At 46.4% G+C, this 14,172-nt stretch overlaps 3 non-coding genes across 3 annotated transcripts; all 3 read left to right on the forward strand.

Annotated features, from left to right (window-relative positions):
* The first annotated feature begins 419 nt into the window (after positions 1 to 419).
* On the forward strand, positions 420 to 496 carry Trnak-cuu (transfer RNA lysine (anticodon CUU)). The gene has a single exon. It is a non-coding gene; the product is annotated as a tRNA-Lys (tRNA).
* Positions 497 to 7,132: 6,636 nt separating this feature from the next.
* Trnam-cau (transfer RNA methionine (anticodon CAU)) lies at positions 7,133 to 7,205 on the forward strand. The gene has a single exon. It is a non-coding gene; the product is annotated as a tRNA-Met (tRNA).
* A 4,220-nt stretch (positions 7,206 to 11,425) lies between these two features.
* On the forward strand, positions 11,426 to 11,498 carry Trnak-cuu (transfer RNA lysine (anticodon CUU)). Its single transcript has one exon. It is a non-coding gene; the product is annotated as a tRNA-Lys (tRNA).
* The last annotated feature ends 2,674 nt before the right edge of the window (positions 11,499 to 14,172 follow it).

Here is a 14,172-nt window from a genome sequence, read left to right on the forward strand (position 1 = left end):
GTTTTAATGTAGCAATTTTGCAGAACGAAACTGTCTGAATGTTGCTGTTGACCATTTTTTGCTTGGAGATGCTCTTGAGCTTGAAACACACAACAAGACCGGTGTTAAGTAGCGAAATGGTCGGCAGAGTGCCGACACCGCGAGTTTTGACTGGCACTTGCACATCTAAAACAACGACGGAAAGTAACTCGTTCGGCTTTTGAGTCACATAAAGTATGTGTGTTAATTTTGACGCCACTAGCTCTGCATGCTGTCATGCAATTTCTTTACCTCTCAGAAATGATTATGACATAAAAGTGAAGTACGTGACGAGTGTGACGTTAGGAAAACATTAGGTAGCATGGAGAGATTCTGTATGGGACCACCCAACCCAAACGAGTACTGTGTGACGTGCTATCTGGCAGGTATTAACCGAAGTAGCCGGCTAGCTCAGTCGGTAGAGCGTCAGACTCTTAATCCTAGGGTCGTGGGTTCGAGCCACACGCTGGGATGAACGGAATTTTGTTCCGCTGCAGATGTAAATTACCGTTTTTCTGATTAACGAGATGTAATGGAAATAGCAACTTTAAACTTTGCCTACGTCTCTGTCAGTCACAAGGAAACTGTATTTGAATGTGAGGGTGATTTTGTAGACATGTGTGGAAGACATGTTCTGAAATGCAAGTGTTGTAGTTTGGAGAGCACATCGGTTACGTGTCAGATGTGTAGCCAAGGAGTAAAGGGTCGCCATAGCTGCAAATATTAGCCGGTAATATGAAGTGTTGTCAGCTGAAGTCTGATGATGCAGACGACCGTAAGGACGAAGTACCCAAGAATGCCACTAGGCCGCTCCTCTTTAGCTCAGTGGTACAGCACTGCTCTAATAAACCAGGCATCGGAAGTTCCATGCTCACAGGAGAAAGATGAATTTTGGAAGTCAGTTGCGCGTCGTGGCCGTATAGCAAACAGTATCTGTGATGACGAACAATTAGCGACAGGCGTTTTTTTAAGAATTACTCTCAGATGTGATTAAGGCGAATGGCGCAGATAAAGCCTTTGCCAAAGCGGTACAGCATAAAGTGGGACGAGGAAGCCTGAATTACATTTTATAGATGTATTTCTCACATAACTCAGAGCCTCTCGCGGTCGTCGTCGTCGTCGTCGTCGTCGTCGTTGCCGTTGACGCTTCTGCAGAAGTAGCAAATGGCCATCGTAGCAAATGCGGCGAGGGACGCCCTGCCTTCGATTCCGAATGCACAAAGTGTGTGGTCTTGTTTCTCAGTCTGTATTTGGTCGGTCTCGTAAGATGTTGAATGTAACGAATGGGTGGGAAAGAGCAAGGGGCAGCGGCTGTGTAGAAGGAAAACACAAATCCTCAGGGGTGTGAGCGTTTCGAGAGGAGTCGTATACATGTTATAGTTAGTCGTCAGTGACCGTGTGGCCTAATGGATAAGGCGTCGGACTTCGGGTCTGAAGATTACAGATTCGAATGCTGTCACGCTCGCGTTTTTCCAGTTCTGAAAAAGAAACATACCGTTTTAATGTAGCAATTGAGCAGTACGAAACCGTCTGAATGTTGCTTTGACCATTTTTTGCTTGGAGATGCTCTTGAGCTTGAAACACACACAACAAGACCAGTGTTAACTAGCCAAATGGTCGGCAGAGTGCCGACACCGCGAGTTTTGACTGGCACTTTTACATCTAAAACAACGTCGGAAAGTAACTCGTTCGGCTTTTGAGTCACGTAAAGTATGTCGTCGACGTCGTCGTCGTCGTCGTCGTCGCCGTCGCCGTCGCCGCTTCTGCAGAAGTAGCGAATGGCCATCATAGCAAATGCGGCGAGGGACGCCCTGCCTTCGATTCCGAATGCACAAAGTGTGTGGTCTTGTTTCTCAGTCTATATTTGGTCGGTCACGTCAGAGGTTGAATGTAACGAATGGGTGGGAAAGAGCAAGGGGCAGCGGCTGTGTAGAACGTAAACACAAATCCTCAGGGGTGTGAGCGTTTCGACATGAGTCGTATACATGTTATAGTTGGTCGTCAGTGACCGTGTGGCCTAATGGATAAGGCGTCGGACTTCGGATCTGAAGATTACAGGTTCGAATGCTGTCAGCGCTCGTGTTTTTCCAGTTCTGAAAAAGAAACATACCGTTTTAATGTAGCAATTGAGCAGTACGAAACCGTCTGAATGTTGCTGTTGACCATTTTTTGCTTGGAGATGCTCTTGAGCTTGAAACACACACAACAAGACCGGTGTTAACTAGCGAAATGTTCTGCAGAGTGCCGACACCGCGAGTATTGACTGGCACTTGCACATCTAAAACAACGTCGGAAAGTAACTCGTTCGGCTTTTGGGTCACGTAAAGTATGTGTGTTAATTTTGACGCCACTAGCTCTGCATGTTGTCATGCAATTTCTTTACCTCTCAGAAATGATTATGACATAATGTTGAAGTACGTGACGAGTGTGACGTTAGGAAAACATTAGGCAGCATGGACAGATTCTGTATGGGACCACCCAACCCAAACGAGTACTGTGTGACGTGCTACACGTCAGATATTCACCGAGGTAGCCGTCTAGCTCAGTCGGTAGAGCGTCAGACTCTTAATCTCAGGGTCGTGGGTTCGAGCCACACGCTGGGCGGAATGTAACTTTGTTCCGGTGCAGATGTAAATTACCGTTTTTCTGATTAACGAGATGTAATGGAAATAGCAACTTGAAACTTTGCCTACATCTCTGTCAGTCGCAAGGAAACTGTATTTGAAGGTGAAGGTGATTTTGTAGACATGTGTGAAAGACATGTTCTGAAATGCAAGTGTTGTTGTTTGGAGAGCACATCGGTTACGTGTCAGATGTGTAGCCAAGCAGCAATGGGTCGCCGTAGCTGCAAATATTAGCCGGTAATATGAAGTGTTGTCAGCTGAAGTCTGATGATGCAGACGACCGTAAGGACGAAGTAGCCAAGAGTACCGCTAGGCTGCGCCTCTTTAGCTCAGTGGTAGAGCTCTGCTCTAATAAACCAGGCGTCGTACGTTCCATCCTCACAGGAGAAAGATGGATTTTGGAAATCAGTTGCGCGTCGTGGCCGTATAGCAAACAGTATCTGTGATGACGAACAATTAGCGACAGGCGTTTTTTTAAGAATTACTCTCAGATGTGATTAAGGCGAATGGCGCAGATAAAGCATTTGCCAAAGCGGTACAGCATAAGATGGGACGAGGCAGTCTGAATTACATTTTATAGATGTATTTCTCACATATCTCAGAGCCTCTCCCTGTCGTCGTCGTCTCCGCCGCCGCCGCCGCTTCTGCAGAAGTAGCAAATGGCCATCGTAGCAAATGCGGCGAGGGAGGCCATTTTTTCGATTCCGAATGCACATAGTGTGTGGTCTTGTTTCTCAGTCTATATTTGGTCGGTCTCGTAAGAGGTTGAATGTAACGAATGGGTGGGAAAGAGCAAGGGGCAACGGCTGTGTAGAACGAAAACACAAATCCTCAGGGGTGTGAGCGTTTAGAGATGAGTCGTATACATGTTATAGTTGGTCCTCAGTGACCGTGTGGCCTAATGGATAAGGCGTCGGAATTCGGATCTGAAGATTACAGGTTTTAATGCTGTCATGCTCGTGTTTTCCCAGTTCTGAAAAAGAAACATACCGTTTTAATGTAGCAATTTTGCAGAACGAAACTGTCTGAATGTTGCTGTTGACCATTTTTTGCTTGGAGATGCTCTTGAGCTTGAAACACACAACAAGACCGGTGTTAAGTAGCGAAATGGTCGGCAGAGTGCCGACACCGCGAGTTTTGACTGGCACTTGCACATCTAAAACAACGTCGGAAAGTAACTCGTTCGGCTTTTGAGACACATAAAGTATGTGTGTTAATTTTGACGCCACTAGCTCTGCATGTTGTCATGCAATTTCTTTACCTCTCAGAAATGATTATGACATAAAAGTGAAGTACGTGACGAGTGTGACGTTAGGAAAACATTAGGCAGCATGGAGAGATTCTGTATGGGACCAACCAACACAACCGAGTACTGTGTGACGTGCTATCCGGCAGGTATTCAACGAGCTAGCCGGCAAGCTCAGTCGGTAGACCGTCGGACTCTTAATCCTAGGGTCGTGGGTTCGAGCCTTACGCTGGGCGGAACGGAATTTTGTTCCGCTGCAGATGTAAATTACCGTTTTTCTGCTTAACGAGATGTAATGGAAATAGCAACTTTAAACTTTGCCTACGTCTCTGTCAGCCACAAGGAAACTGTATTTGAATGTGAAGGTGATTTTGTAGACATGTGTGAAAGACATGTTCTAAAATGCAAGTGTTGTTGTTTGGAGAGCACATCGGTTACGTGTCAGATGTGTAGCCAAGCAGTAATGGGTCGCCATAGCTGCAAATATTAGCCGGTAATATGAAGTGTTGTCAGCTGAAGTCTGATGATGCAGACGACCGTAAGGACGAAGTACCCAAGAGTACCGCTAGGCCGCGCCTCTTTAGCTCAGTGGTAGAGCACTGCTCTAATAAACCAGGCATCGGAAGTTCCATCCTCACAGGAGAAAGATGAATTTTGGAAATCAGTTGCGCGTCGTGGCCGTATAGCAAACATTATCTGTGATGACAAACAATTAGCGACAGGCGTTTTTTTAAGAATTACTCTGAGATGTGATTAAGGCGAATGGCGCAGATAAAGCATTTGCCAAAGCGGTACAGCATAAGGGGGGACGAGGCAGTCTGAATTACATTTTATAGATGTATTTCTCACATATCTCAGAGCCTCTAGCGGTCGTCGTCGTCGTCGTCGTCGTCGTCGTCGTCGTCGTCGTCGTCGTCGTCGTCGTCGGCGGCGGCGCCGCCGCCGCCGCTTCTGCAGAAGTAGCAAATGGGCATCGTAGCAAAAGCGGCGAGGGAGGCCCTGCCTTCGATTCCGAATGCACATAGTGTGAGGTCTTGTTTCTCAGTCTATATTTGGTCGGTCTCGTAAGAGGTTGAATGTAACGAATGGGTGGGAAAGAGCAAGGGGCAACGGCTGTGTAGAACGAAAACACAAATCCTCAGGGGTGTGAGCGTTTCGAGATGAGTCGTATACATGTTATAGTTGGTCGTCACTGACCGTGTGGCGTAATGGATAAGGCGTCGGACTTCGGATCTGAAGATTACAGGTATTAATTCTGTCACTCTCGTGTTTTTCCAGTTCTGAAAAAGAAACATACCGTTTTAATGTAGCAATTGAGCAGTACGAAACCGTCTGAATATTGCTGTTGACCATTTTTTGCTTGGACATGCTCTTGAGCTTGAAACACACAACAAGACCGGTGTTAAGTAGCGAAATGGTCGGCAGAGTGCCGACACTGCGAGTTTGACTGGCACTTGCACATCTAACACAACGTCGGAAAGTAACTCGTTCGGCTTTTGAGTCACGTAAAGTATGTGTGTTAATTTTGACGCCACTAGCTCTGCATGTTGTCATGCAATTTCTTTACCTCTCAGAAATGATTATGACATAAAAGTGAAGTACGTGACGACTGTGACCTTAGGAAAACATTAGGCGGCATGGAGAGATTCTGTATGGGACCACCCAACCCAAACGAGTACTATGTGACTTGCAACCCGGCAGGTACTCACCGAAATAGCCGGCTAGTTCAGTCGGTAGAGCGTCAGACTCTTAAAACCACGGTCGTGGGTTCGAGCCACACGCTGGGCGGAACGGAATTTTGTTGCGCTGCAGATGTAAATTACCGTTTTGCTGATTAACGAGATGTAATGGAGATAGCATCTTTAAACTTTGCCTACGTCTCTGTCAGTCGCAAGGAAACTGTATTTGAAGGTGAAGGTGATTTTGTAGACATGTGTGAAAGACATGTTCAGAAATGCAAGTGTTGTTGTTTGGAGAGCACATCGGTTACGTGTCAGATGTGTAGCCAAGCAGTAATTAGTCGCCATAGCTGCAAATATTAGCCGGTAATATGAAGTGTTGTCAGCTGAAGTCTGATGATGCAGAAGACCGTAAGGACGAAGTACTCAAGAGTACCGCTAGGCCGCGCCTCTTTAGCTCAGTGGTAGAGCACTGCTCTAATAAACCAGGCGTCATAAGTTCCATCCTCACAGGAGAAAGATGAATTTTGGAAATCAATTGCGCGTCGTGGCCGTATAGCAAACAGTATCTGTGATGACGAACAATTAGCGACAGAAGTTTTTTTAAGAATTACTCTCAGATGTGATTAAGGCGAATGGAGCAGATAAAGCATTTGCCAAAGCGGTACAGCATAAGGTGGGACGAGGCAGTCTGAATTACATTTTATAGATGTATTTCTCACATATGTCAGAGCCTCTCGCGGTCGTCGTCGTCGTCGTCGTCGTCGCCGCCGCCGCCGCCGCCGCCGCCGCCGCTTCTGCAGAAGTAGCAAATGGCCATCGTAGCAAATGCGGCGAGGGACGCCCTGCCTTCGATTCCGTATGCACAAAGTGTGTGGTCTTGTTTCCCAGTCTATATTTTGTGGGTCACGTAAGAGGTTGAATGTAACGAATGGGTGGGAAAGAACAAGGGGCAGTGGCTGTGTAGAACGAAGACACAAATCATCAGGGGTGGGAGCGTTTCGAGATGAGTCATATACAAGTTGCTCTTGGTCGTCAGTGACCGTGTGGCCTAATGGATAAGGCGTCGGACTTCGGATCTGAAGATTACAGGTTCGAATGCTGTCACTCTCGTGTTTTTCCAGTTCTGAAAAAGAAACATACCGTTTTAATGTAGCAATTGAGCAGTACGAAACCTTCTGAATGTTGCTGTTGACCATTTTCTGCATGGAGATGCTCTTGAGCTTGAAACACACACAACAAGACCGGTGTTAACTAGCGAAATGGTCCGCAGAGTGCCGTCACCGCGAGCTTTGACTGCAACTTGCACATCTAAAACAACGTCGGAAAGTAACTCGTTCGCCTTTTGAGTCACATCAAGTATGAGTGTTAATTTAGACGCCACTAGCTCTGCAGGTTGTCATGCAATTCCTTTACCTCTCAGAAATGATTATGAAATAAAAGTGAAGTACGTGACGAGTGTGACGTTAGGAAAACATTAGGCAGAATGGAGAGATTCTGTATGGGACCACCCAACCCAAACGAGTACTGTGTGACGTGGTACCCGGCTGGTATTCCCCCAGGCAGCCCGGCTAGCTCAGTCGGTAGAGCATGAGACTCATAATCTCAGGGTCGTGGGTTCGAGCCCCACGTTGTGCGGAACGGAATTTTGTTCCGCTGCAGATGTATATTACCGTTTTTCTGATTAACGTGATGTAATGGAAATAGCAACCTTAAACTTTGCCTACGTCTCTGTCAGTCGGAAGTAAACTGCATTTGAAGGTGAAGGTGATTTTGTAGACATGTGTGAAAGACATGTTCTAAAATGCAAGTGTTGTTGTTTGGAGAGCACATCGGTTACGTGTCAGATGTGTAGCCAAGCAGTAATGTGTCGCCATAGCTGCAAATATTAGCCGGTAATATGAAGTGTTGTCAGCTGAAGTATGATGATGCAGACTGCCGTAAGGACGAAGGAGCCAAGAGTACCGCTAGGCCGCGCCTCTTTAGCTCAGTGGTAGAGCTCTGCTCTAATAAGCGAGGCGTCGTAAGATCCATCCTCACAGGAGAAAGATTAATTTTGGAAATCAGTTGCTCGTCGTGGCCGTATAGCAAACAGTATCTGTGATGACGAACAATTAGCGACAGGCGTTTTTTTAAGAATTACTCTCAGATGTGATTAAGGCGAATGGCGCAGATAAAGCATTTGCCAAAGCTGTACAGCATAAAGTGGGACGAGGCAGTCTGAATTACATTTTATAGATGTATTTCTCACATATGTCAGAGCCTCTCCCGGTCGTCGTCGTCGTCGTCGTCGTCGTCGTCGTCGTCGTCGTCGTCGTCGTCGCCGCTTCTGCAGAAGTAGCAAATGGCCATCGTCGATAATGCGGCGAGGGACGCCCTGCCTTCGATTCCGTATGCACAAAGTGTGTGGTCTTGTTTCCCAGTCTATATTTGGTCGGTCACGTAAGAGGTTGAATGTAACGAATGGGTGGGGAAGAGCAAGGGGCAGCGGCTGTGTAGAACGAAAACACATATTATCAGGGATACTCCGTGCGAATTGGTGTGGGTGGAGGTTATACTTAACAGCCGAATTAAGTTAATAATTGCCTCCTTCTATTGACCCCCAGACTCCGATGATACAGTTGCGGAACAGTTCAGAGAAAGTTTGAGTCTCGTAACAAATAAATACCCCACTTATACGGTTATAGTTGGTGGGGACTTCAACCTACCCTCGGTATGTCGGCATAAATACTTGTTCAAAACCGGTGGTAGGCAGAAAACGTCTTCCGAGATTGTCCTAAATGCATTCTCCGAAAATTATTTCGAGCAGTTAGTCCACGAACCCACGCGAATTGTAAATGTTTGCGAAAACACACTTGACCTCTTGGCCACAAACAATCCAGAGCTGATAGAGAGCATCATGACTGATACAGGGATTAGTGATCACAAGGTCATTGTAGCTAGGCTTAATACCATTTCTTCCAAATCCATCAGAAACAAACGCAAAATAATTTTATTTAAAAAAGTGGATAAAGTGCCACTAGAAGCCTTCCTAAAAGACAATTTCCATTCCTTCCGAACTGACTATGCGAATGTAGACGAGATGTGGCTCAAATTCAAAGATATAGTAGCAACAGCAATTGAGATATTCATACCTCATAAATTGGTAAGAGATGGAACGGATCCCCCGTGGTACACAAAAAAGGTCCGAACGCTGTTGCATAGGCAACGGAAAAAGCATGCGAAGTTCAGAAGAACGCGAAATCCCGAAGATGGGCTAAAATTTACAGACGCGCGAACTTTGGCACGTACTTTGATGCGAGATGCCTTTAATAGGTTCCACAACGAAACATTGTCTCGAAATTTGGTAAAAAATCCGAAGAAATTCTGGTCGTATGTAAAGTACACAAGCGGCAAGACGCAGTCAATACCTTCGCTGCGCAGTGCCGATGGTACTGTTATCGACGACTGTGCCGCTAAAGCGGAGTTATTGAACGCAGTTTTCCGAAATTCCTTCACCAGGGAAGACGAATGGAATATTCCAGAATTTGAAACACGAACATCTGCTAGCATGAGTTTCTTAAAAGTAGATACCTTAGGGGTTGCGAAGTAACTCAAATCGCTTGATACGGGCAAGTCTTCAGGTCCACATTGTATACCGATTAGGTTCCTTTCAGATTACGCTGATACTATAGCTCCCTACTTAGCACTCATATACAACCGCTCGCTCACCGATAGATCTCTACCCACAGATTGGAAAATTGCGCAGGTCGCACCAGTGTTCAAGAAGGGTAGTAGGAGTAATCCATTTAACTACAGACCTATATCACTGACGTCGGTTTGCAGTAGTGTTTTGGAGCATATACTGTATTCAAACATTATGAATCACCTCGAAGGGATCGATCTATTGACACGTAATCAGCATGGCTTCAGAAAACATCGCTCTTGTGCAACGCAGCTAGATCTTTATTCGCACGAAGAAATGGCCGCTATCGACAGGGGATCTCAAGTTGATTCCGTATTTCTAGATTTCCGGAAAGCTTTTGAAACCGTTCCTCACAAGCGACTTCTAATCAAGCTGCGGAGCTATGGCGTATTGTCTCAGTTGTGCGACTGGATTCGTGATTTCCTGTCAGGAAGGTCACAGTTCTTAGTAATAGACGGCAAATCATCGAGTAAAACTGAAGTGATATCAGGTGTTCCCCAGGGAAGCGTCCTGGGACCTCTACTGTTCCTGATCTATATAAATGACCTGGGTGACAATATGAGCAGTTCTCTTAGACTGTTCGCAGATGACGCTGTAATTTACCGTCTAGTAAGGTCATCTGAAGACCAGTATCAGCTCCAAAGCGATTTAGAAAAGATTGCTGTACGGTGTGTCAAATGGTTCAAATGGCTCTGAGCACTATGGGACTCAACTGCTGTGGTCATTAGTCCCCTAGAACTTAGAACTACTTAAACCTAACTAACCTAAGGACATCACACACATCCATGCCCGAGGCAGGATTCGAACCTGCGACCGTAGCAGTCGCACGGTTCCGGACTGCGCGCCTAGAACCGCGAGACCACCGCGGCCGGCTACGGTGTGTCAGGTGGCAGTTGACGCTAAATAACGAAAACTGTGAGATGATCCACATGAGTTCCAAAAGAAATCCATTGGAATTCGATTACTCGATAAATAGTACAATTCTCAAGGCTGTCAATTCAACTAAGTACCTGGGTGTTAAAATTACGAACAACTTCAGTTGGAAGGACCACATAGATAATATTGTCGGGAAGGCGAGCCCAAGGTAGCGTTTCATTGGCAGGACACTTAGAAGATGCAACAAGTCCACTAAAGAGACAGCTTACACTACACTCGTTCGTCCTCTGTTAGAATATTGCTGGGCAGTGTGGGATCCTTACCAGGTGGGATTGACGGAGGACATCGAAAGGGTGCAAAAAAGAGCAGCTCGTTTTGTATTATCGCGTTATAGGGGAGAGAGTGTGGCAGATATGATACACGAGTTGGGATGGAAGTCATTACAGCATAGACGTTTTTCGTCGCGGCGAGACCTTTTTACGAAATTTCACTCACCAACTTTCTCTGCCGAATGCGAAAATATTTTGTTGAGCCCAACCTACATAGGTAGGAATGATCATCAAAATAAAATAAGAGAAATCAGAAATCGAACAGAAAGGTTTAAGTGTTCGTTTTTCCCGCTCGCTGTTCGGGAGTGGAATAGTAGAGAGACAGTATGATTGTGGTTCGATGAACCCTCTGCCAAGCACTTAAATGTGAATTGCAGAGTAGTCATGTAGGGGGTGTGAGCGTTTCGAGATGAGTCATATACTAGTTACACATGGTCATCAGTGACCGTGTGGCCTTATGGATAAGGCGTCGGACTTCGGATCCGAAGATTACAGATTCGAATGCTGTCACGCTCGAGTTTTATCAGTTCTGAAAAAGAAACATACCGTTTTAATGTAGCAATTGAGCAGTACGAAACCGTCTGAATGTTGCCGTTGACCATTGTCTGCTTGGAGATGCTCTTGAGCTTGAAACACACACAACAAGACCGGTGTTAACTAGCGAAATGGTCGGCAGAGTGCCGTCACCGAGAGTTTTCACTGGCACTTGCACATCTAAAACAACGTCGGAAAGTAACTCGTCCGCCTTTTGAGTCACATCAAGTATGAGTGTTAATTTTGACGCCACTAGCTCTGCAGGTTGTCATGCAATTCCTTTACCTCTCAGAAATGATTATGAAATAAAAGTGAAGTACGCGACGAGTGTGACTTTAGGAAAACATTAGGCAGCATGGAGAGATTCTGTATGGGACCACCCAACCCAAACGAGTACTGTGTGACGTGCTACCCGGCAAGTATTCACCGAAGCAGCCTGGCTAGCTCAGTCGGTAGAGCATGGGACTCTTTATCTCAGGCTTGTGGGTTCGAACCCCACGCTGGGTGGAACGGAATTTTGTTCCGCTGCAGATGTAAATTACCGTTTTTCTGATTAACGTGATGTAATGGAAATAGCAACTTTCAACTTTGCCTACGTCTCTGTCAGTCGCAAGGAAACTGTATTTGAAGGTGAAGGTGATTTTGTAGACATGTGTGAAAGACATGTTCTGAAATGCAAGTGTTGTTGTTTGGAGAGCACATCGGTTACGTGTCAGATGTGTAGCCAAGCAGTAATGGGTCGCCATAGCTGCAAATATTAGTCGGTAATATGAAGTGTTGTCAGCTGAAGTCTGATGATCCAGACGACCGTAAGGACGAAGTACGCAAAAATACCACTAGGCCGTGCCTCTTTAGCTCAGTGGTAGAGCACTGATCTAGTAAACCACGAGTCGTGAGTTCCATCCTCAAAGGAGGAAGTTGAATTTTGGAAATCAGTTGCGCGTCGTGGCCGTATAGCAAACAGTATCCGTGATGACGAACAATTAGCGACATGCCTTTCATTAAGAATTACTCTCAGATGTGATTAAGGCGAATGGTGCAGATAAAGCCTTTGCCAAAGCGATACAGCATAAGGTTAGACGAGGCAGTCTGAATTACATTTTATAGATGTATTTCTCACATATCTCAGAGCCTCTCGCGGTGTCGTCGTCGTCGCCGCTTCTGCAGAAGTAGCAAATGGCCATTCGTAGCAAATGCGGCGAGGGACGCCCTGCCTTCGATTCTGTATGCACAAAGTGTGTGGTCTTGTTTCCCAGTCTATATTTGGTCGGTCACGTAAGAGGTTGAATGTAACGAATGGGTGGGAAAGAGCAAGGGCCAGCGGCTGTGTAGAACGAAAACACAAATCATCAGGGGTGTGAGCGTTTCGAGATGAGTCATATACAAGTTGCACTTGGTCGTCGGTGACCGTGTGGCCTAATGGATCTCAGATCCGCTTGAGACGCGACAGCGTTCGGACGTGCCTTTACTTCCGTGCCGTCGTAGCGCCGCAAGCCGTGTTTACATCGTTTCTTGTGACTGTGATTGTGTTTTTTTCTCGTGTTATTTTGCGTTTTTATTACTCTTATTCTTCTTTTTCTCTTACTAGCGGTTTCGGACGCTTATCGTTACAGTTATGGCTAAATCGGTTCCCCGTAAGAATACATTATGTTTTGAGTTTGACAAGGCAACGCGTCGTGTGCAACGAAGCTATCTGGGAATTCATGATTGGATTGTCGATGTAATTGCGATAACTTCTGACCAGGTTTACACAGCGTACTATGATATGGCGGATTACTGTTTCTTTGTCAAGTTCCTCACTCCGTTACAACTGGTGAAGATATTGCAGAAAACTGGAGGAAAGGCGGAATTCCATCATCGCGACCAATCGGTGAGTACCGTGTTAATCACCAATGCCGATGTAGAATGTAAACAGGTTCGAGTATTCAATTTGCCACCTGAAGTTGAACATTACCTATTGAAAGATGTTCTTGCTAAATACGGTGATATTCGGCAAATCAGAATTGAAAAATGGTCTAGCCAACACAAATTTCAATGCTACTGTGGGGTTCGTTCTGTTGATATGAGCATTAAAGTTAATATTCCCTCGAATATCGTGGTCTGTGGCTATAAAGCACATGTCGTTTATAGTGGGCAAGTAGAAACTTGTTATATTTGTAACGAGAGCGGGCATCTACGCAGTGATTGTCCTCGGCGTATTTTCGTCCTTAAAAACACCTTACAAAAACGCCAGAGGTTGACACTAGCTGATATTATGACCCAACCTCAGAATTTGGAGGGGACACCTTTGCCACCCGGTACATCAGAGGCCGTTGATCCTGATCTTAGCAACGAGTCCTTCCCGCCATTAGCGCAGAAGAGCGAGAAGCTTCCACTTGCTGTCGGCACAACGTTATCAGTCGGTAACAATCGACGCCGTACCTGTGACGATAGTGGAACTGATGAAGAGTTGTCGGTCAACGACCCGATCTCGGTCACGGACGCAAACCCTCCCTCCCAGGAAAACGTTGCCGTGGACAGCATAGATGAGGGCTCCGACGCCGCTGCTTCCACTGCGGCGTCGGTAAACAACAGTGCCGGCCAGTGTTTACAGCTGACTGTTGTGACGCCGCCGGCCGGCCCGCCACAACACGACTTTGACGCACAACAAGAGGACGACCGTCCGATGTCGGCTCTACAGACACACGACGAAGAAGTTGGTCTGGAGCCCGTTGTCAACACCAACCTGCCCCTTCATGAACTCAACCAACCTGGGACGCCGGACGGCTGTTTACCAACAGACAGTGTGGATACAAAGAAACACACATTGCCTTCCGCCGCCGCGTCTTCGCACGAGTTAGCTCCAGTGGAGGAAGCCGGCACTCCGGCTACCGATTTCAGTCATGATCCGCCCACCCCGCCTTCTGCCATGGAACTCCCGGCTAGTGGACGACGGAAAACTAAACCCAAACCAAATGTCTCCGCGGCCCGAAGGAAGACTCCGATTAGAGGTGCCGCGGAATCAGGACGCGAACCTGGCACTGTCACTTCGCAGTCTGACAGTGCAATGGACTGGGCCGCTAATGCACTAGAGCTTTCTCCCTCCTCCGATGGGCACGACCCAGGCATATAAATTTCTTTCTCTTAATATTAACAAGTTCACGACAGCTTTGAAGACAGGGTTGTAGCGACAGTTTATCAA

Source organism: Schistocerca gregaria, unplaced genomic scaffold (assembly GCF_023897955.1).
Source record: "Schistocerca gregaria isolate iqSchGreg1 unplaced genomic scaffold, iqSchGreg1.2 ptg000178l, whole genome shotgun sequence".
NCBI classification, from domain to species: Eukaryota; Metazoa; Arthropoda; class Insecta; order Orthoptera; family Acrididae; genus Schistocerca; species Schistocerca gregaria.